This window comes from Globicephala melas, chromosome 5 (assembly GCF_963455315.2).
Source record: "Globicephala melas chromosome 5, mGloMel1.2, whole genome shotgun sequence".
Lineage (NCBI taxonomy): Eukaryota > Metazoa > Chordata > Mammalia > Artiodactyla > Delphinidae > Globicephala > Globicephala melas.
This window is the reverse complement of record NC_083318.1, coordinates 98520934-98542499: the sequence shown is the minus strand read 5'-3', so window position 1 is coordinate 98542499 and position 21566 is coordinate 98520934. Positions and strand designations below refer to the sequence as shown.

The 21566-nt window shown below is 40.7% G+C and overlaps 1 protein-coding gene across 5 annotated transcripts in view; it reads left to right on the top strand.

The window, feature by feature from the left end:
* RASGEF1B (RasGEF domain family member 1B) overlaps positions 1–21566 on the top strand; it is a 590923-nt gene that overhangs the window by 235038 nt on the left and 334319 nt on the right. The gene's annotated exons all lie outside the window — the stretch shown is intronic.

The window sequence follows — 21566 nt, the reverse complement described above, 5'->3', positions numbered from 1 at the left end:
TATTGTTTGACAACCTTTTCTGCTAAAGAAGCTCTGTTTCCATATATTTCTATCTCGCTATTATCTGATATTTTATTCTGCAAGGTGAGCATCAAGGGAGTTCAGGGCAAGCTGCATTGCAGGCATCTCTATCTTTGTTTGCAAATTTAAATCTAATAAACCTAAACCCAAAACAATATAAAAATGATTTTGTATTTGGAAAGCTGATCATATAGCATAAAAATCTGGTTTGGATTCACCAGAGTCAAGTTTGAGAAGCTGTCATGCTTTGCAAAAGGATTAGCCTCGCTGGCATCTGATGGAAGCCGTCCTGTAATGGATCATGTCTGAGGACTGCCTGCTAGAGCAGCAGCAGCGTGTCTAATTCCTGGCCTTTGCAGTCCAGGGGGCACTTTTATCCGCCTCTTTAATCTCGGGTTTAACTAGATCTTCTCCTTCTGGAGGGGAAAGAAGCGATTTCACAGTCTGAAAACTCAAATAAATTCTTTGATGCTATCTATTGATATGGAAAACCAGGTGCATAAAGAGTTGACCTGTGCCTGATATATTAGTTACTTGGCATTTCTAAGGATTTGACACCATGACATTGTTTGCTGGGCTGTTTCCGTTTCTGAATTTGCTTGATATGGAAATAGGTAGCGGGGAACTTCATCTTTAAAGGTGGTGTGAAGGCCCACTGTTCTGAATGCCATCGTTTCATTATCTTGATCGTTGTTTTATTGCCTGTTAAGTCTCCATCTTGATTGAATTCTGCTGTGTTTGTCTTGCTCTCAGCTCCCTGAGAGCAAAGTCCATGTGGAATTCTTAAAATTATAGAGCTTAGAGAACAAAAGGACTTTAGGGGTTCTCTAGTCTCCCCCTTTTCCCACAGTGGGACTGCCATCGATATAATTTATAAATGGACCTCTAGCTTCCACTTGAATATTCTACTGACGGGGAACTTAATGACCCTACCTGTTCTCTAGTGAGACAAAGGATTAGAAAGTTAGTTCTTCCTTTTACTGAGCCAGTATCTGCCTCCTTTTGATTTCTGCCTACCGATTTCAGTGTGAAGCCAGTTAATACACTTTCTTCTGAATCTTCTTCCCACCCCATTGCAGGGCTATTTACTTTTCTTCTTTATTTCTGATAGGACATTGATAATGATTGATTTCCAAAAGCATGGCTGCTGGGAGCTGGCTGTCTGGTTTCAAAAAATGGCTCTGCCACTTGTTACTTACGTGACTTTGGGTTGGTGACATAACCTATTTGTGCCTCACTTTTATCATCTGTAGAATGGGGATAATAGTTGTACATACCTCATGAGGCATACCTCATGAGGTAGATGAGTTAACATACATAAAGTGCTTAGAACAGTGCCCAACACATAGAAATGCTATATTAGCTATTATTATTATGGCTTCTAGACCAGGTTATCCTTTTTTGGGGGGGGGCATAGTTTTTGTAACCAATGTCAAGAATTGTGCTTTTTACTCTTCATTCAGGAAGCTGTGTTTACAAACTTTGTGTATGGCAGGCACTGCAGAAGCCATGGTCTATGATGAAAGGATAAGCTGTAGGCATTCTTGAGTGCAGCACTAACATTCTACTAATACACTATAAGATGGCACGAGTTTCTATTTAAAAGCCATATCCTTCTCTTGACCACGTGAAGCTTAATGTCCTTCGATGAGCCCTTAAGACATTTTTACATGAGCTGGTATTAAAACATGAATCTCTTTTATATTTATGTAAATGATTCTTTTAGTATGGATGCAGGCCGTTATGTTTATTCATTTAAAAAATTTTGATCAATTAAGATAAGTTAGGGCTTCCCTGGTGGCCCAGTGGTTAAGAATCCGCCTGATAATGCAGGGGACACAGGTTCGAGCCCTGGTCCAGGAAGATCCCACATGCTGTGGAGCAACTAAGCCTGTGCGCCACAACTACTGAGCCTGAGGAAGAAAAGATAGAACTCATGTAGGTAAGAATTATAGAAGCAGGGAGCCAGAATGGGGACATGCCACTACATGACTCTGGTCAATTAATCTACTTTATTTTCTGTTTTTGTGTGGGGAGGTGGGATGGTTATTCAACCGGCTTTGAGTCTGCACAGCTATACTATTTCAACAGGATGGAATCTACAGATATTCCCCCTCATATTTTGCTTAGATATTGCCATTCACATGATCAGCAATGTCCGGGCAATCTTGCCTGTACAAATAAGGCCTTTTTTAAGAAAATCACTCTCAAATCTGTCCCAAGTATTCATGATCTCTTCTGAGGCCTAGATCTGTGTTGCTGACTAACTAGTAAGCAGATCTTGTCCACATAGTCTCTCCCATCCTGACCTTTCTTTTTCTTCTCTTATATTCACCACTTCAGTGAATGGCTTCACCATTCCAAACTGGAAACCTTGGTGTCATCCAGGACTCCTCCCTTTCCTTTCCTTCCCACATCCAACTAGCTATCAAATCCCATCAACTCCACCTTGAAATGTTTCTAGAATCTCTCCATCATCTCTTTCCTTGCTTCCTCATCCATCCTTTGAAAGGTTGTAACAACTCCCTGCTCGCTCTTTCCTTATACCAAGTTTTCCCTTCTTCACTCCATTTTCCAAAACACTGCCAGGGTTACTTTCCAGAAGACAAGCAAGAAACACAGCCGTGTGTGTCAAACCCTTACTTAAAAACATCTGAGGGATTTCAGTTTTTCTTCAAAATAGCCCCCAAACTCTGCATCACTTGGTCAATCATCCCCGTTATCTTTAGCCACATCCCCTGATGTTTTTCTAGGTGCTGGGGTCTGGAGGCCTGGAGCAGACTGCTAGAATGCCCTTCTGCCCTCTCATATGCTTGGAAAACTTACTCTTCTGTGGGGGGACCCCTCCCTTTGTCACTTTCTTTTCAAGCATTTTTAAAAGACTTTTCTTGGTTTCTCCAGGAAAGATGAGTGGTTTTACCTCCTTGCTGGGTTCATAACATTTTGTACCAACTCCAAGTATAACCTAACAACAACCACACAACTTGTCAAATGTTTACCATGTTCGCAGCCCTGTGAGAAATGCTTTGCATGGATTATCTCATTTGATTTTTATATTGGCCCTCACAGGTAGGTAATAGTATTACTGCCATTGACAGGTGAAGAACTTGCTGGAGGAAACTCCAGTAGAAGTTGTTGCAGTCAGGATGTGAATCCAGGCTCTCTGACCTCAGAGTCATTGCTTTTAGTGTTTGTCACCTCCTCTGCTATTGGATTCTAAATCCTTATTTATGGGTCCAGCTTCCCCCTAAACTATCAGCTCTTAGAGGGGAGGAACCATGACTGATTCTGTTAGGAATAATAAAAAATACCCCACAGGTAGTAAGATCTCAATAAAGGTCTATTTAATGCCTGGATTTGCTACATACATGGTTGTCCCTTAGCATAATATTATGGGGCCATTTTGTTCTAAAAAGTGTTTGTTTTTTTTTTCCTTTTCATAGGAGTTGAAAAAAGAATATTTTATATTCAGTGTTCACTATAAAGGTAATTTCTACATTAAAATAAGTTGTTAATGGATAGCTGGTGGGGACTGAAATATTTAGCTTAGCCAAAGATAGCAAGTATTCTAAGGCTTACTTCCTACCTTATACAGTTGTAAGAACCCTATTCTTATTTTCAGCCAAAGACCAATTCTGTCCATAATTTGGAAAACCTAAAAACATCTAGGTAATATACATAAATTCATTCATTCATTCATAAGTATTTATTGAGTAACTCCTATTGCAAAGCAGTTGTTATTGTTAACATGTTATAGAGGAAAAATGAATATGCCAAGACATGAGATGACTTGCTTTAGGGCACATATTAAACTCAAGGCAGACTCTTAGAGGAAAGGCCTAATTCAGATCTTCTGATTTTCTCTCTCTTAACCACTTCACCTCACAGTTTTTAACTAGAGTTGACACATGGAGAGTATGTATTGGGTGGGCGAGCTACAGGGAATGATCCTCAAGCGTGCTTCGTGATGTCTCCTGCCACCTGTTTTATGTTCATGGATACTTATATTTTTGTGTCTTGATTCTTTTCCATCTCTCAGTGCAAGATACTTGGACCCAGATGTGTTTGACTCAGCAGGTTTTGTGTGGGGACATTCTGACCTAGCACTATTGAACTTTCAGGATTTTAATTGGAAGTTATATGTAAAACAGATCTCCTTACCCCTTCTCCAAGGTTCCTCACTCTGACCCTGGCCCCCACCCCTGGGGCACAGGTCAGAGATAGGCAAGGGGTGACAGATAGGTAAGGGTGATGGATGGGGTGAAGGTCAGGGATAAGATGAATCCCAGAGATGGGTCAAAGGTTAGAAATTTCCATTTCACAAATTACTTGGAAATGAAAAGCAGTGGTTTTCCAGTTTGACATCGAAATGCCCTACCTTATCCTGCTGTAAATTCCATCTACATATGGTAACCTAGACTCCCAACCATATAATAGTAGTCATATAAATAGGTTTCTCAGGTTGGAGAGTTTATTTTAAAAATTCAGCTGTCATTTGATTGTTTATTGTACCTTGTGTGTGTGTGTGTGTGTGTGTGTGTGTGTGTGTGTGTGTGTGTGTGTGGTGGGCTCCATTTCTCTCTCTGTCCTTTCTCCTTGGACTTCTGATATCTTAACCCATATAAATGACAACCTTTAAAAAAATAGTACATTTAGGAAATGTATCCTTATCATGTTAAAAGGTATTGGTTTGGGGAATATGTGCGAACCTAAAGGAAATCCATCTGTTGACAGTGGTAATTTGTGGGATTATTTGTGACTGTGTTGACTGTGCTTCTCTTCCATCTGACTGTTTGCTTTGACTCGGTTTCTCCACAGTTACCAATGATGTATGAATATGCAGAACACGTGCTTATGTAATTGCTTAGCCCACTGGTTGATGTTTTAATTTTTAATAGACATAGCTGTGCTTCACTCACATAGGCAAGGTAATTTTCCTTCAGGAAGAGGTGATTAAAATAGACAATGTAATGGGCTTTTGGAAGTTTTTCATCCATGTTGATGAATGGGTCTCTGTGTAAACACAGCCCAAGATTGTAATATCAGTGGTTAAGATGTTTACTTACAGTTGGTTCCTCAGCCTTTGAGACTATATTATATCTGGCTTCCTCTTTTAAAGACCAAGACTTAATGTCTAGACGGCGTTCAGTGACCTCCACAGCCGGCTAGGCAGATTCCCATGACTCTTGGCCTCTTGGCAGAATTTCCAGGCTCGTAGGTCACGGTTGCTTCTTCCCATGCCCTGAGAAAGGGCACAAAGACCAAATCAACCCTGTCAGCATCGAGGAAAATTTTCAGTTCCCCCTGAGAAAGACAGCGTCCCATGTTCTGGAGCAGTCACAGTGAAGGGTATCATTTCAAGTACATTTAAATGCTGTTTACTTTTTAAATAGTTGTTTTGGAAGCTACGAAGGTTTGTTTTTGGCAGAGTGCTGTTTTGCTGACTTGCCATAGGGCTCTCTGCTGGATAAAGGATGATACATACATATTTGCAAAGTTCTATCCTTTTTATCGTATGTGCCAACATAGGCCATCAATTTATAGGAAGGAAAGTTGTATTGCTTTAAACAGACAGCCCCTCCCCACCTTCCTCCCACTTCTCCTCTCACTCCCCCAGCAGAGAATGGGCTCAGTGTTCATTTGCAATATTTGGGATAAGGACGGGTGATTCTGGATTCCATACACTCTTCTTTCAACTCTTATTGGCTGGTTTTGGTTCTTATTGTTGCATTTTCCCATCCTACTCTCCTGAGAGGCAGTATGGTGCAGGGTTAAGAGCACAGACTCTGGAGACCAATGTCTGTGACTGGAGTCCCAGCTCCACCACCCATGAGCTCTACAACTTTGCCCAAGGTCACTCACTCAGCCTCTCTGTGCCTCACTTGTGTCATGTATAAAATGAGGCAAATAATGGTATCAACCTATGGAACTGAGGTAAGGATTGAATAGGTGGATCCACATAAATTCTTAGAACAGTGTCTCAGTAGGAGATGTTCATTATTATTCCATCTCTGTGCTTGCAGAGAATAATTTGAGCTTTGGTATTTTGAATTCCACTTTATCTTTTTGCTCTAAAAGACCAACAATATTAAGGAAAGTACATCAATAGACTTGGGCTAACGTCAGCATTTGGAAAAAATGCAAACAGTAATTACATTGGAGAAATACCCTCATATGGGCCTCTAATTCTTGTTTACTCTAATTCTTAATTAGAATGCACTCAAGTTCAATATTGTTATGAGTTCCAGCTCTGCAGAAGCAAATAACTTCTTAATAAATGAAAGATAAAGCCTTCTTAATTGTACAGTGAATATACTTTTCTGTATCTCTAGCACCTGACACAATTTTGAGCACAGAGTAGACACTTAATAATGCTTGTTAATTCATAAGCTTGGCTTGGTATTATTCTTTCCAAAGCCTCCAGGAGAAGGCTTGAAATGGAAAAGAAAGGAAGAGGAAGAATCTACTCTTTGTAGATGGGCTTGTGGCTTTTCTCTTCATTGAAAGGGTTTGGGTTGGTGCCTATGAAAAAGTGCTGTGGAAATGTTGGACTTCCTTGCTTTCAGTGTAGTAGCCATGGAGATAATTGAAAAGAGTGAACATTGATTCCTCCATAATATTAACATTTTATATCCCTAGCCTAGGAATTTTTTGTCTTGACCTTATGATCTTGAAATTTTCAAAGGAAAGACACATATTCCCAAGGTCAAACCAAGTAGTCATAGTTCATTTGGTTTGGGATTAAAATTGGTTGTGGGAAATAGTCTTAGGACCAGATGAAATTCATTGCCTGTTTTTGTGTATGTCCTACCTTAAGCAAGAATCAAAGAATAAATTATAATCATTTTTTGGATGAGGTATAATTTACAGCAAATAAAATGTACTGATAAGCTTACAGTTTAATAACTATTATTTTTTTTTAATTTAAAAACAGAATCCCATCAGTATTACCTTATGCCTTTTGGGGTGTGGGCATTTTCATGAATTGAGCCTTACTGCTAAGGACAGCACCGATGATGCCAGAGCACACGCATTATTCTCTCCCAGCAGCTGCTGTAATTGTCACCATCATTTCAGAATAAACAGCACATTTAGACCCATAGATTGTATAATAGAGTCATTGTCTGCAACAGTAACACTGCTAATAGGAAGAAAGGTAGTTAAGGGCAAATGTCATGAATTATGTTGGTCTAATCCCTTTTGAGCTGTAATTATCCCTCTGTATCTGCATCTGAACAAGTTTCAAGAATATGACCTTCGGCGTCTGTGGTTCATGCATAACTGCTCATGTAATATACATTTTAGGATATATTTGAAACAGTAATAACTAGCAGCACCCTCCCCACCACACACACCTACACCTGAACAAAACTATTTTGAGCTTCCAAAAAAACTGAATTTTTGTCACAGCAATTCCAATTTGTTTAATGGGGTGGCAGAAATAAAGGGATGTTGAATAATCTTGCAAATTATACATGCAAAAGGGCATTTAAGAATTGTTTTATATGTATGTGTGTATATATATATATGTGCATTGTTGTATATGTATGTGTGTATATATATATATGCATTGTTTTATATGTATGTGTGTGTGTATGTATACAGGCATTGTTTTATAGGTATGTGTGTGTGTGTGTGTGTGTGTATATATATATATGCATTGTTTTGTGTGTGTATATATATATGCATTGTTTTATATGTATGTGTGTGTGTATATATATATGCATTGTTTTATACGTATGTGTGTGAGTGTGTATATATATATATATATATATATATATGCATTTTTTGTGGGGAGGGGATAAATGTCAAAAAAAACTACACTGTTCAGCTCTGTCATCACTAGCTTGATTTCACTAGTTTCTTTATCAAGTACTAAAGATATTAAGGTGAGCTTTTGGCTGTAAATTGTGTTTCCCTTTTCATTCTAGAGAGTTTCCTTTTGGGCTGCTGTATAGCTGAGTCTCAAGGGCACTATGACAGCTTTCTCTCTTTCTTCTTTTTACCCATTTAGTTTTTGGATTTTCCAGACTCTTACATAATCAGGATTGGACTATAGTTATTTAAACAGGACTGTGTGCTTACACACACATACACACATTTAATTTTACATAATATGCTCTGAGAGATGAGCTTTCATAGAGATATTTACCTTGTTTTCTGAGTCTACAGCACAGTGTGCTGGATGTGAAAAGAAGCAGAAAAAAAGAAAGATGAATCAGTAAGAAGAATGGAGCAGAGTTTGTGTAAATTGGATCTCTACACTGGCTTACAGCTCTTTTTAGAAAAGTGGAGTAGTCAGAATACTTAATTTGCCTCAATTAAGAGTGATCATTCTCGTTATTGTTGCTCAAAATGGGACCAAGTCACTCTACAATCAAGCTAATTGTAACCTCTGATTTAGGGGCTTAGCTCTGTGCTTTGCCTTTGCTTTCATAAATGATCTGTACAGCCCAAATAATCCCTCCCCCCCTCCCCCCATGTTGATTGTTTTTCTTAATTGTTTTAATTCCACACTTAGAGGATTGCTATAATCTTCTGAAGCCGCTGCTCAAGCCAACCACTAAATAAGACAGCTGTGGTAATGATGAGGGCAGAGTGCTCAGATAGGGAGCCAGTGTGGTGGCTGCATTGTGAGGTCCAGAACCAGCCCTGAGACACTGCTCTAAGAATTTTATGTGGATCCACCTATTCAATCCTTACATCAGTTCTATAAATTGATACCATTATTGGGCTTCCCTGGTGGCGCAGTGGTTAAGAATACGCCTGTCAATGCAGGGGACATGGGTTCGAGCCCTGGTCCAGGAAGATCCCCACATGCCACAGAGCAACTAAGCCCGTGTGCCACAACTACTGAGCCTGCGCTCTAGAGCCCGTGTGCCACAACTACTGGAGCCCGCACTCCTAGAGCCCGTGCTCTGCAACAAGAGAAGCCACAGCAATGAGAAGCCCGTGCACCGCAACATAGAGTAGCCCCCGCTCGCCACAACTAGAGAAAGCCCGTGCACAGCAACGAAGACCCAATGCAGCCAAAAATAAATGATAATAAAGAAAATAAATATTTAAAAAATTATTATTTATTGATACCATTATTGATGCCATTATTTATCTCATTTTATATGTGAGACAAGTGAGGCACAGAGAGTCTGAGTGACTTAGGCAAAGTTGTAGAACTCATGGGTGGTGGAGCTGGGACTTGTCACAGACACTGGTCTCCAGAGTCTGTGCTCTTAACCCTACACCATATTGCCTCTCAGGAGAGTAGGGATGGGAAAATGCAACAATAAAAACCCAAACCAACCAATAAGAGCTGAAAGGAGAGTGCATGGAATCCAGAACCGAATATTGCAAATGAACGCTAAGAGCTCTTTCTTTGCTGGGCAGTGAGAGGAAGGGGAGAGGAAGAGAGGGAGGGAGGGTGGATGGGCTCTGCCCCTCCCCCGTGTTCAACAATGATTCAGCTGTATCAGTGTATCAGCATCTTCTCAGTGACCACCCTATTCAGAATTGCAACCTGCTCCTGCCCCAAGAATTTCCAAGTCACCTATGTTTTCATTTCACATTCTAAGATACTATGTAATTCATTTTTCCCTTATTGTTTATTATCCATCTCCTGACAATAGAATAAATTGCAAGATGACAGGGATATTTGGATCTGCTTTATTCATGGATATGAACTGAGACTTGAACATAGTAGCTCCTCAAAAATACATGTTAAATGAATTACTAGGACTACTATTACCACCACCACTATCCTCAGTCATAGCAAGCAATGGCCATAGAGTTTTAGAACTGGAAGCGAGCAGAGATCATCTCTAGTACAGCTCCTCCTTTTGTCAAGGCAGAGACTACTGAGTCATGTCCTGGGTCAGGGGCTGGAGGATGGTCTTCTCAAAGACTTGCCTGTGCCATGAAATGAGTGGGATAATTCTCCAGTTTAAAGTGGATAGCACTTTAAATATTGTCTTGGGAGATCATGCACTCTGTCTTGCTCTGGGGTTGAGCCTAAATTTAATGATCTTTAAAACCACAGACCATAAAGGCTTGTGGGACTGCTTAGATATGTTGAAAAAAAAATGGTGCTGCTGGTGTGGAATTGTAAGATAAGCAGAGAACCTAGTAAATGACTCAGTGGGAGTTTTCCCCAAGGGAAGGGTAAAGAAAAGAGTGTACTGTTTTTTGGCAATGGAAACTGACACTTAACACGATTATTGTAACTCCAGACACTTGGCTTTTCCCACTGGGGAGATCAAAAGTGATGAAAACAGAGCTGCTCTTCCAAAGCTGAACCTTCATGAGCTCCAGTCTCCAACTGAGGTGTCAAAATGGCCAAAATCCCTGGCAAGAAGGGTGTTTTAATTAATTAGAGCCGTGAGCGGGCAGCTTGCCACAAAAGTGTCTGACCACGGTTGCCTGTGAAAAGAAGTGCAGAGGGCCCCTGCCAGTGACTTGTTGATCCCCCAGGAGCATCCACCTGTCTCCATGGGAAAGACAGGTGTCCTGTCCTCCTGATGAGGGATCTGTTTCCCCTTCATGTTCTTTGGAGAGAGGTTTCTGGCAAAGTCTTTCCTCTCATGTAGTTCTAAAGGTGGGAAAAAGATGAAAAGGAAATTGCTGTTCTCCAAGTATGGAGAGCCACAAAGGTCAATATCTGGAGGAAGCAGAAGATGTCCAAGGAAAGGTTGCACTTCTAGCTGAATCAGAGCTCATCATCTTGCATTAACTCTGGAAATCCCAAGGTTATTTAAGTAGGGTGAAGTCTTGAGGCTCTATAGTGTCAATGAGTGATCTGGCATTTTGAGGCATGACCCCTGTGATCTCTTAAGGGACTTGGGGACTCAGTTGTCAAAAGCAGCATTGCCAGGTGTCTCAGTGGAAGCACACACCCTTGTTTTGCTTCCATGCAGCACCTTCTGCTCCTGTTGCTACAGGGGATACCCTTTTGAAGATGGGTTTCTGTTTACTTAGAAAAGTGAGAGATGTGCTGGAGGACAGAGCTGTGCTCACCTCACCTTGCAGAGATGTGCTGAGGTAGAAGTCATATGATTGTAATGAAGATCAGTGATACACCTTCGGGTCCTGACCCGCCCAGAGCATCTGGCTCCCTTCTTATCATTAGATTCCTGGGCCATTTTGAATCTTGGTGGAGGCAATGCTTTCTGTGACCATTTCATCAGTGCTCCTCTCAGCTCTCTAAAGTATTTCTAGAAATCTTTTAAGCCTCTAAAGAACATGATAATTTACTTTCACACAACAAATAGTTATTATAGATTTACTGGTTACATAGGCTACATAATATGTAGAATATTTATTTATTTTTCAACATCTTTATTGGAGTATAACTTCTTTACAATGGTGTGTTAGTTTCTGCTGTATAACAATCTGAATCAGCTATACATATACATATATCCCCATATCTCCTCCCTCTTGCATCTCCCACCCACCCTCCCTATCCCACCCCTCTAGGTGGTCACAAAGCACGGAGCTAATCTTACTGTGCTATGCGGCTGCTTCCCACTCGCTATATATTTTACATTTGGTAGTGTATGTATGTCACTGCTACTCTCTCACTTCATCCCGGCTTACCCTTCCCCTTCCTCGTGTCCTCAAGTCCATTCTCAACGTCTAAGTCTTTATTCCTGTCCTGCCCATAGGTTCTTCAGAAGCTTTATTTTATTTTTTTCTAGATTCCATATATATGTGTTAGCGTACGGTATTTGGTTTTTTTTCTGACTTACTTCACTTTGTATGACAGACGCTGGGTCCATCCACCTCACTACAAATAACTCAGTTTTGTTTCTTTTTATGGCTGAGAAATATTCCATTGTATATATGTGCCACATCTTCTTTGTCCATTCATCTGTTGATGGACACTTAGGTTGCATCCATGTCCTGGCTATTGTAAATAGAGCTGCAATGAACATTGGGGTGCATGTGTTTTTTTGAATTATGGTTTTCTCAGGGTATATGCCCAGTAGTGGGATTGCTGCGTTGTATGGTAGTTCTATTTGTAGTTTTTTAAGGAACCTTCATACTGTTCTCCATAGTGGCTGTACCAACTTACATTCCCACCAACAGTGCAAGAGGCTTCCCTTTACTCCACACCTCTCCAGCATTTATTGTTTGTAGTGGTTTGGTTTTTTTTTTTGCAGTACGCGGGCCTCTCACTGTTGTGGCCTCTCCGTTGCGGAGCACAGGCTCCGGACGCGCAGGCTCAGCGGCCATGGCTCACGGACCCAGCTGCTCCGCGGCATGTGGGATCTTCCCGGACCGGGGCACGAACCCGTGTCCCCTGCATCGGCAGGCGAACTCTCAACCACTGCACCACCAGGGAAGCCCTGTAGTTTTTTTGCTGATGGCCATTCTGACTGGTGTGAGGTGATACCTCACTGTAGTTTTGATTTGCAGTTCTCTAATGATTAGTGATGTTGAGCATCCTTTCATGTGTTTGTTGGCAATCTGTATATCTTCTTTGGAGAAATGTCTGTTTAGGTCTTCTGCCCATTTTTGGACTGGGTTATTTTTTTTTTTGATATTGAGCTGCATGAGCTACTTGTATATTTGGAGATGAATCCTTTGTCAGTTACTTCGTTTGCAAATATTTTCGCCCATTCTGAGGGTTGTCTTTTCATCTTGTTTATGGTTTCATTTGCTGTGCAAAAGCTTTTAAGTTTCATTAAGTCCCATTTGTTTATTCTTGTTTTTATTTCCATTTCTCTAGGAGGTGAGTCAAAAAGGATCTTGCTGTGATTTATGTCATGGGTGTTCTGCCTCTGTTTTGCTCTAAGAGCTTTATAGTATCTGGACTTACATTTAGGCCTTTAATCCATTTTGATTATTTTTATTTTTGTGTATGGTGTTAGGGAATGTTCTACTTTCATTCTTTTACATGTAGCTGTCCAGTTTTCCCAGCACCACTTACTGAAGATGCTGTCTTTTCTCCATTGTACATTCTTGCCTCCTTTATCAAAGATAAGGTGACCATATGTGCATGGGTTTATCTCTGGGCTTTCTATCCTGTTCCATTGATCTATCTTTCTGTTTTTGTGCCACTACCAACTGTCTTGATTACTGTAGCTTTATAGTATAGTCTGAAGTCCAGGAGCCTGATTCCTCCAGCTCCATTTTTCTTTCTCAAGATTGCTTTGGCTATTTGGGGTCTTTTGTGTTTCCATACAAATTGTGAAATTGTTTGTTCTAGTTCTGTGAAAAATGCCTTTGGTAGTTTGATAGGGATTGCATTGAATCTGTAGATTGCTTCGAGTAGTATAGTATAGTGTTGATCCTGCCAATCCAAGAACATGGTATATCTCTCCATCTGTTGGTATCATCTTTAATTTCTTTCATCAGTGTCTTATAGTTTTCTGCATACAGGTCTTTTGTCTCCTTAGGAAGGTTTATTCCTAGGTGTTTTATTCTTTTTCTTGCAATGGTAAATGGGAGTGTTTCCTTAATTTTTCTTTCAGGTTTTTCATCATTAGTGTATAGGAATGCAAGAGATTTCTTTGCATTAATTTTGTATCCTGCTACTTTACCAAATTCATTTATTAGTTCTAGTAATTTACTGGTAGCATCTTTAGGATTCTGTATGTATAGTATCATGTCATCTGCAAACAGTGACACTTTTACTTCTTCTTTTCCAATTTGTATTCCTTTTATTTCTTTTTCTTCTCTGATTGCTGTGGCTAAAACTTTCAAAACTATGTTGAATAAGAGTGGTGAGAGTGGGCAACCTTGTCTTGTTCCTGATTTTAGAGGAAATGATTTCAATTTTTCACCATTGAGAATGATGTTGGCTGTGGGTTTGTCATATATGGCTTTTATTACGTTGAGGTAGGTTCCCTCTATGCTTACTATCTGGAGGGTTTTTTTTATCATAAATGGGTGTTGAATTTTGTTGAAAGCTTTTTCTGCACCTGTTGAGATGATCATATGGTTTTTCTCCTTCAATTTGTTAATATGGTGTATCACATTGATTGATTTGTGTATATTGAAGAGTCCTTGCATTCCTGGGATAAACCCCACTTGATCATGGTGTATGATCCTTTTAATGTGCTGTTGAATTCTGTTTGCTAGTATTTTGTTGAGGATTTTTGCATGTATGTTCATCAGTGATATTGGCCTGTAGTTTTCTTTTTTTATGACATCTTTGTCTGGTTTTGGTATCAAGGTGATAGTGGCCTCGTAGAATAAGTTTAGGAGTGTTCCTCCCTCTGCTATATTTTGGAAGAGTTTGAGAAGGATAGGTTTTGGCTCTTCTCTAAAAGTTTGAGAGAATTTGCCTGTGAAGCCATCTGGTCCTGAGTTTTTGTTTGTTGGAAGATTTTTAATCACAATTTCAAGTTCAGTGCTTGTGATTGGTCTCTTTATATTTTTATTTCTTCCTGTTTCAGTGTTGGTAGGTTGTGCTTTTCTAACAATTTGTCCATTTCTTCCAGGTTGTCCATTTTATTGGCATATAGTTACTTGTAGTAATCTCTCATGATCCTTTGTATTTCTGCAGTGTCAGTTGTTACTTCTCCTTTTTCATTTCTAATTCTATTGATTTGAGTCTTCTCTCTTTTTTTCTTGATGAGTCTGGCTAATGTTTTATCAATTTTGTTTTTCTTCTGAAAGAACCATCTTTTAGTTTTATTGATGTTTGCTATTGTTTCCTTCATTTCTTTTTCATTTGTTTCTGATCTGATCTTTATGATTTCTTTCCTTCTGCTAACTTTGGTTTTTTTTTTTTTTTTTTTCTGTCTCTAGTTGCTTTAGGTGTAATGTTAGGTTGTTTATTTGAGATGTTTGTTGTTTCTTGAGGTAGGATTGTATTGCTATAAACTTTCCTCTCAGAACTGCTTTTGCTGCATCCCATAGGTTTTGGGCTGTTGCGTTTTCATTGTCATTTGTTTTTAGGTATGTTTTGATTTCCTCTTTGATTTCTTCAGTGATCTCTTGGTTATTTAGTAGTGTATTGTTTAGCCTCCATGTGTTTGTATTTTTTACAGTTGTTGTCCTCCTATTGATATCTCATAGCATTGTGGTCAGAACAGATACTTGACACAATTTCAGTTTTCTTAAATTCAGCAAGGCTTGATTTGTGACCCTGGATATGATCTATCCTGGAGAATGTTCCATGAGCACTTGAGAAGAAAGTGTGTTCTGTTTTTTTTGGATGGAATGTCCTATAAATATCAATTAAGTCCATCTTGTTTAATGTGTCATTTAAAGCTTGTGTTTCCTTATTTATTTTCATTTTGGTTGATCTGTCCATTGGTGAAAGTTGGGTGTTAAATTCCCCTACTATGATTGTGCGACTGTCGATTTCCCCTTATGTGACTGCTAGCATTTGCCTTATGTACAGAGGTGCTCCTATGTTGGGTGCATAAATATTTACAATTGTTATATCTTCTTCTTGGATTGATCCCTTGATCATTATGTAGTGTCCTTCTTTGTCTCTTGTAATAGTCTTTATTTTAAAGTCTGTTTTGTCTCATATGAGAACTGCTACTCCAGCTTTCTTTTGATTTCCAATTGCATGGAATATCTTTTTCCATCCCCTTACTTTCAGTGTGTATGTGTTCCTAGGTCTGAAGTGGGTCTCTTGTAGACAGCATATATACAGGTCTTGTTTTTGTATCCATTCAGCCCCTCTGTGTCTTTTGGTTGGAGCATTTAATCCATTTACATTTAAGGTAATTATCGATATGTATGTTCCAATTACCATTTTCTTAATTGTTTTGGGTATGTTATTGTAGGTCTTTTCCTTCTCTTGTGCTTCCTGCCTAGAAAAGTTCCCTTAGCATTTGTTGTAAAGCTGGTTTGGTGGTACTGAATTCTCTTAAGTTTTGCTTGTCTGTAAAGTTTTTAATTTCTCCATTGAATCAGAATGAGATCCTTGCTGGGTAGAGTAATCTTGGTAGTAGGTTTTTCCCTTTCATCACTTAAATATGTCCTGCCACTCCCTTCTGGCTTGCAGAGTTTCTGCTGAAAGATCAGCTGTTAACCTTATGGGGATTCCTTTGTGTGTTATTTGTTGCCTTTCCCTTGCTGCTTTTAATATTTTTTCTTTGTATTTAATTTTTGATAGTTTGATTAATATGTGTCTTGGCGTGTTTCTCCCTGTATTTATCCTGTATGGGACTCTCTGCACTTCCTGGACTTGATTTGACTGTTTCCTTTCCCATATTAGGGAAGTTTTCAACTATAATCTCTTCAAATATTTTCTCAGTCCCTTTCCTTTTCTCTTCTTCTGGCACCCCCTGTAATTCGAATATTGGTGTATTTAATGTTGTCCCAGAGGTCTCTAAGACTGCCCTCAATTCTTTTCGTTCTTTTTTCTTTATTCTGCTTTGTGGTAGTTATTTCCACTATTTTATCTTCCAGGTCACTTATCCGTTCTTCTCCCTCTGTTATTCTGCTATTGATGCCTTCTAGAGAATTTTTAATTTCATTTATTTTTTTGTTCATCATTGTTTGTTTGCTCTTTAGTTCTTCTAGGTCCTTGTTAAACGTTTCTTGTATTTTCTCCATTCCAATTCCAAGATTTGGGATCATCTTTACTATCATTACTCTGAATTCTTTTCCAGGTAGACTGCCTATTTCCTCTTCATTTGTTTGGTGAGGTGGGTTTTTACCTTACTCCTTCATCCGCTGTGTATTTCTCTGTCTTCTCATTTTGCTTAACTTACTGTGTTTGGGGTCTCCTTTTTGCAGGCTGCATGTTTGTAGTTCCCATTGTTTTTGGTATCCGCTTCTAGTGGGTAAGGTTGGTTCAGTGGGTTGTGTAGGCTTCCTGGTGGAGTGGACTGGTGCCTGTGTTCTGGTGAATGAGGCTGGATCTTGTCTTTCTGGTGGGCAGGACTGCATCTGATGGTGTGTTTTGGGGTGTCTGTGAACTTAGTATGATTTTAGGAGCCTCTCTGCTAATGGGTGGGATTGTATTCCTGTCTTGCTAATTTTTTGGCATAGGGTGTTCAGCACTGTAGCTTGCTGGTTGTTGAGTTCAGCTGGGTCTTAACGTTGAGATGGAGATCTCTGGGAGAGCTTTCGCTGTTTGATATTACATGGGGCCGGGAAGTCTCTGGTGGACCAATGTCCTGAACTTGGCTCTCCCACCTTAGAGGCTCAGGCCTGACACCTGGCTGGAGTATCAAGACCCTGTCAGGCACATGCCTCATAAGATAAGGGAGGAAAAATAAGAAAGAAAGGAAGAAAATAAATAAAATAAAGTTATTAATATAGAAAAAAATTATTTAAAATAAAAAATTAAAAAGTAATGAAAAAAAGAAAGAGAGAAAGAAAGAAGAGAGCAACTAAACCAAAAAAATCCACCAATGGTAACAAAGCCTAAAAACTGTAGTAAAACAAAAAAACGGACTATCGGAACCCTAGGACAAATGACAAAAGCTGACAAAAAATCAGAGAAAGAAGCATACACATACAAACTCAGAAAAAGGGAAAAAGGAAAAAAATATATATATAAAGAAAAAAAAAGGAAGAGAGTAACCGAATCAATAAGCAAATCTACCAATGATAATAAGCTCTAAATACTAAACTAAGATAAACATAAAAGCAGAAATAAATTAGATGCAAAAATCAAACCCCAAATCTACAGTTGCTCCCAAAGTCCACCACTTAAATTTGGGGATGATTCATTGTCTATTCCGGTATTCCAGAGTTGTAGGGTACACCAAGTTGGTTGTGGAGATTTAATCCGCTGCTCCTGAGGCTGCTGGGAGAGATTTCCCTTTCTCTTCTTTGTTCGCACAGCTCCTGGGGTTCAGCTTTGGATTTGGCCCCGCCTCTGTGTGTAGGTTGCCTAAGGGCGTCTGTTCCCTGTCCAGACAGGACGAGGTTAAAGGAGCAGCTGATTCGGGGGCTCTGGCTCACTCAGGCGGGGGGGAGGGAGGGGTACAGAGTGTGGGGTGAACCTGTGGCAGCAGAGGCTGGCGTGACGTTGCAACAGCCTGAGGCGTGCCATGTGTTCTCCTGGGGAAATTGTCCCTGGATCCCGGGACCCTGGCAGTGGTGGGCTGCACAGGCTCCCAGGAGGGGGGTGTGGATAGTGACCTGTGCTTGCACACAGGTTTCTTGGTGGCGGCAGCAGCAGCCTTAGTGTTTCATGCCCATTTCAGGTGTTCACGCTGATAGCCGCGGCTCGCGCCGGTCTCTGGAGCTCATTTAGGCGATACTCTTAATCTCCTCTCCTTGTGCATCGGAAACAATGGTCTCTTGCCTCTTAGGCAGGTCCAGACTTTTCCCCAGACTCCCTCCCGGCTAACTGTGGCTCACTAACCCCTTCAGGCTATGTTCACGCCGCCAGTCCTCTCCTTGCGCTCCGACAGAAGCCCGAGCCTCAGTTCCCAGCCCCCGCCCGCCCCAGCGGGTGAGCAGACAAGCCTCTCGGACTGGTGAGTGCTGGTTGGCACTGATCCTCTGTGCGGGAATCTCTCCACCTTGCCCTCTGCACCCCTGTTGCTGTGCTCTCCTCCATGGCTCTAAAGCTTTCCCCCCACCTACCCCCTGTCTTCGCCAGTGAAGGGGCTTCCTAGTGTGTGGAAACCTTCCTCCTTAGGTGCAGGTCCCGTCCCTATTTTGTCTCTGTTTTTTCTTTTTTCTTTTGCCCTACCCAGGTACGTGGGGAGTTTCTTGCCTTTTGGGACGCCTGAGGTCTTCTGCCAGCGTTCATTAGGTGTTCTGTAGGAATTGTTCCACATGTAGATGTATTTTTCATGTATTTGTGGGGAGGAAGGTAATCTCCATCTTAGTCCTCCGCCATCTTGAAGGTCCCCCCATATGTAGAATATTTACAGCATTGGGTGATATATTGTCCAGTTTCTATGTAACTACTAATGACTCTGGAGCCAAACTGCTCTAATAAAATGGTACCTTAGCACTCATTTGCTCTGTAATGCTCAACGTTACTGAAACCTCTCTGTGCCTCCATTTCTCCTCCCCTCCTTCTCCCCCACCTTCTTTTTTCTTTTTTGGAGAAACCATCTGTACTTTAATAATTTAGAAAGGTCTGTCTCATTTATATTGCACAACTCAATAGCAGACTTCCATACTGTCCTCAAGAACAGTTCAAAAAGCATTTTATGCAAGCTACGATGTCAGACTGAAATCCAGAGTTAACGTGTGCTTTGTTTTCAAATTTGAAAAAAGACATAAATGCAAGATTAAAATATTCTGTTACTGAGTGCCTGAGGCAGCAAATTGTTTTGGTCCAAAGGAGAAAATAAAACTTGGCAATATATGGATTTGTGTGTGTTTTCCTTACCATCTCGTCTTAAAATCAACATTCTAAGCTACTTTAGTATTACTAATGATTTCACTTTGGGAGTGAACAACTAAGGATATAGTTATTAAAGCTTTGAAAGAAAATGTAAACCCTCAGACATACTGAAAATACCAAGGTGCAAATCAAGGTGAAAGGAGAAGTTGGGGAACATCACTACTTAGGGATCAAACAAAGCAATAGACCAAAATGGAGACAAAGCTCTCAAGCCTGTAGAGAGGGCCAGAGAGTTTGAAGAAGCAGGGAAAAAAAGGAAATCCATTGATGCAGGAATGTCATAGAGATGGAGGGGAAAGGGTATTGATCATGGGAGCCAGAGGGTAAGTGCAGAAACTAACCTTGAGCAGGAGAAACAGCACACCTGCAAAGAGAACATTTCAGTATGAATGGATATGGGTGTGGCATCTCTTCATTCTTAAGATGGAAGTAATGATACTACCCAGCTCATAGGGTTACTGTCCAGCGGTGATCTCAAGCCCAAAGTCCAGGACCTTGTGAGAGTCTCTACATCCTTTCCAGATCTAGCTTCTCTTGATCTAGAGACAGATCTACCCAGCCCCTCCATGGCAAATTATCTACTCCGCCCCCCACCACGCAACAGGCAGTGGTGGGACAGAAACGAGATAGCAACGTGCAGTCCTCCTTGCAGAAAGGGGGAATCCAGATGCACGTAGCAGCTCCTGCGGCTACAATCCTAACATCCGTGCAGGCGCTGACTCTTGGGTAAGCCTCACTTCTGTTTCTTGGAGGTAATTTCCCAGGCCTCTGGCTGTCCCTCTCAGAGGGTTTTCTTTTACTAGTGTCCTCCTTGACCACATGTGAAAATGGCATTAGGGACTATGCCCTCCTTGGGGGAGGAGATACTTTCCTTTTCATCGCCACAGTTCCTTTTCATCCCAGGCTCTATAACTCACTAGAAAACTTAGTAGGCTTTTTCTTATCTGATTCCCAGTCAGCTCAATGTGCTCGTAGTCATACCTACAATTCTTATATGTATTTATGTTAATTTACATCCCCTGCCTTTTTCTCTTTTTATTGAAGTATAACTTACATATAGAAAAGGCCCATATTAAAGTATACCAGCGCAAGCATTTTGTATATTCTCACTACCCATATTGGGAGATAGAATTTTGCAGCACCCAGAACTTTCATGCCCCCTGGTAAAGTTACCACTCTTCAGAGTTCTCTCTCTGACTGTTGATCAGTTTTATTTGGTTTTGAACTGTATATAAATGGAACCATTGAATATTTACTCTTCTGCTTCTGACTTCTTCTGAACAACATGATGTCTAGGAGAGTCACTGTGGTATTGCATGTAGCAGTAGTTCTTTTTCTTTCCAATACTGCTTCATATTCCATTGTAAGATACACCACAACTTATTAATCTGCTCAACCGTTGGTACACTTTTGAGTTGCTTCAAGTTTTAGGCTATTGTGAATGACATTACTATGATTATTCTTGTACCTGTTTGTTGTCGTTGTTGTTGGTGGCCACAAACACTCTTTCACCTGGGCCTACGCACAGGAGTGGGATTTCTGGGTCATAAGGCATACATATGTATGTGTAACTTTAGCAGGGACTTCCTAATCATTTCTGCAGTGGTGTATCACTCCTTTTCATAGTCAGTAAGGGATAAATTACACTGACCTAAAGCTCCGTGAGGCTGCAAACTCTACACCACTTATAATAGGTCCCGCCCCATTCTCCAGTGTTGTTCACAAAACCTGGATGAGGAATGTTTTTGACCAGAGCCCCTTGTTGGCATGAGCTACTTCAAATCCTGGTATGCTCCCCTCCATTCGGGGAATGGGAAGGTGGGGTCTGTTCAGGGTTCCAGGAAGTGTGTTGGCTCCCTGGTCCCCTTTGTGGGGTCTCAATTAAGCTGCACCTCCTCAAGGACCATCTTCTACCTCTTGGACTGGTGTTTTCCCTCAACCCTGAAAAAACCACCAGCTCTCCTTGCATCCTAGGCATTATAGGTGAGAGCCTGGGAGTCACTCTCCTAAGCAAACAATGATTCTAGAACTTCCATAAGAATGCTATTTATAGATCAGCTGCCCCTTTTTTCAGAGACTCTGTGAGGGGCGGAAGGACACTGTGTTCTCTCATCTTTGGGGCTTGTTTCCTGATGTTTAGGGGGTTTAGGGAGGCCAGCAGCACTGACTTTTCCCAGATTGCCCAGGCTCCAACGGGAGCCTCATCTCGTCCTTCTTACCTTTTTTTTTTTTTTTTTTTGCGGTACGCGGGCCTCTCACTGCTGTG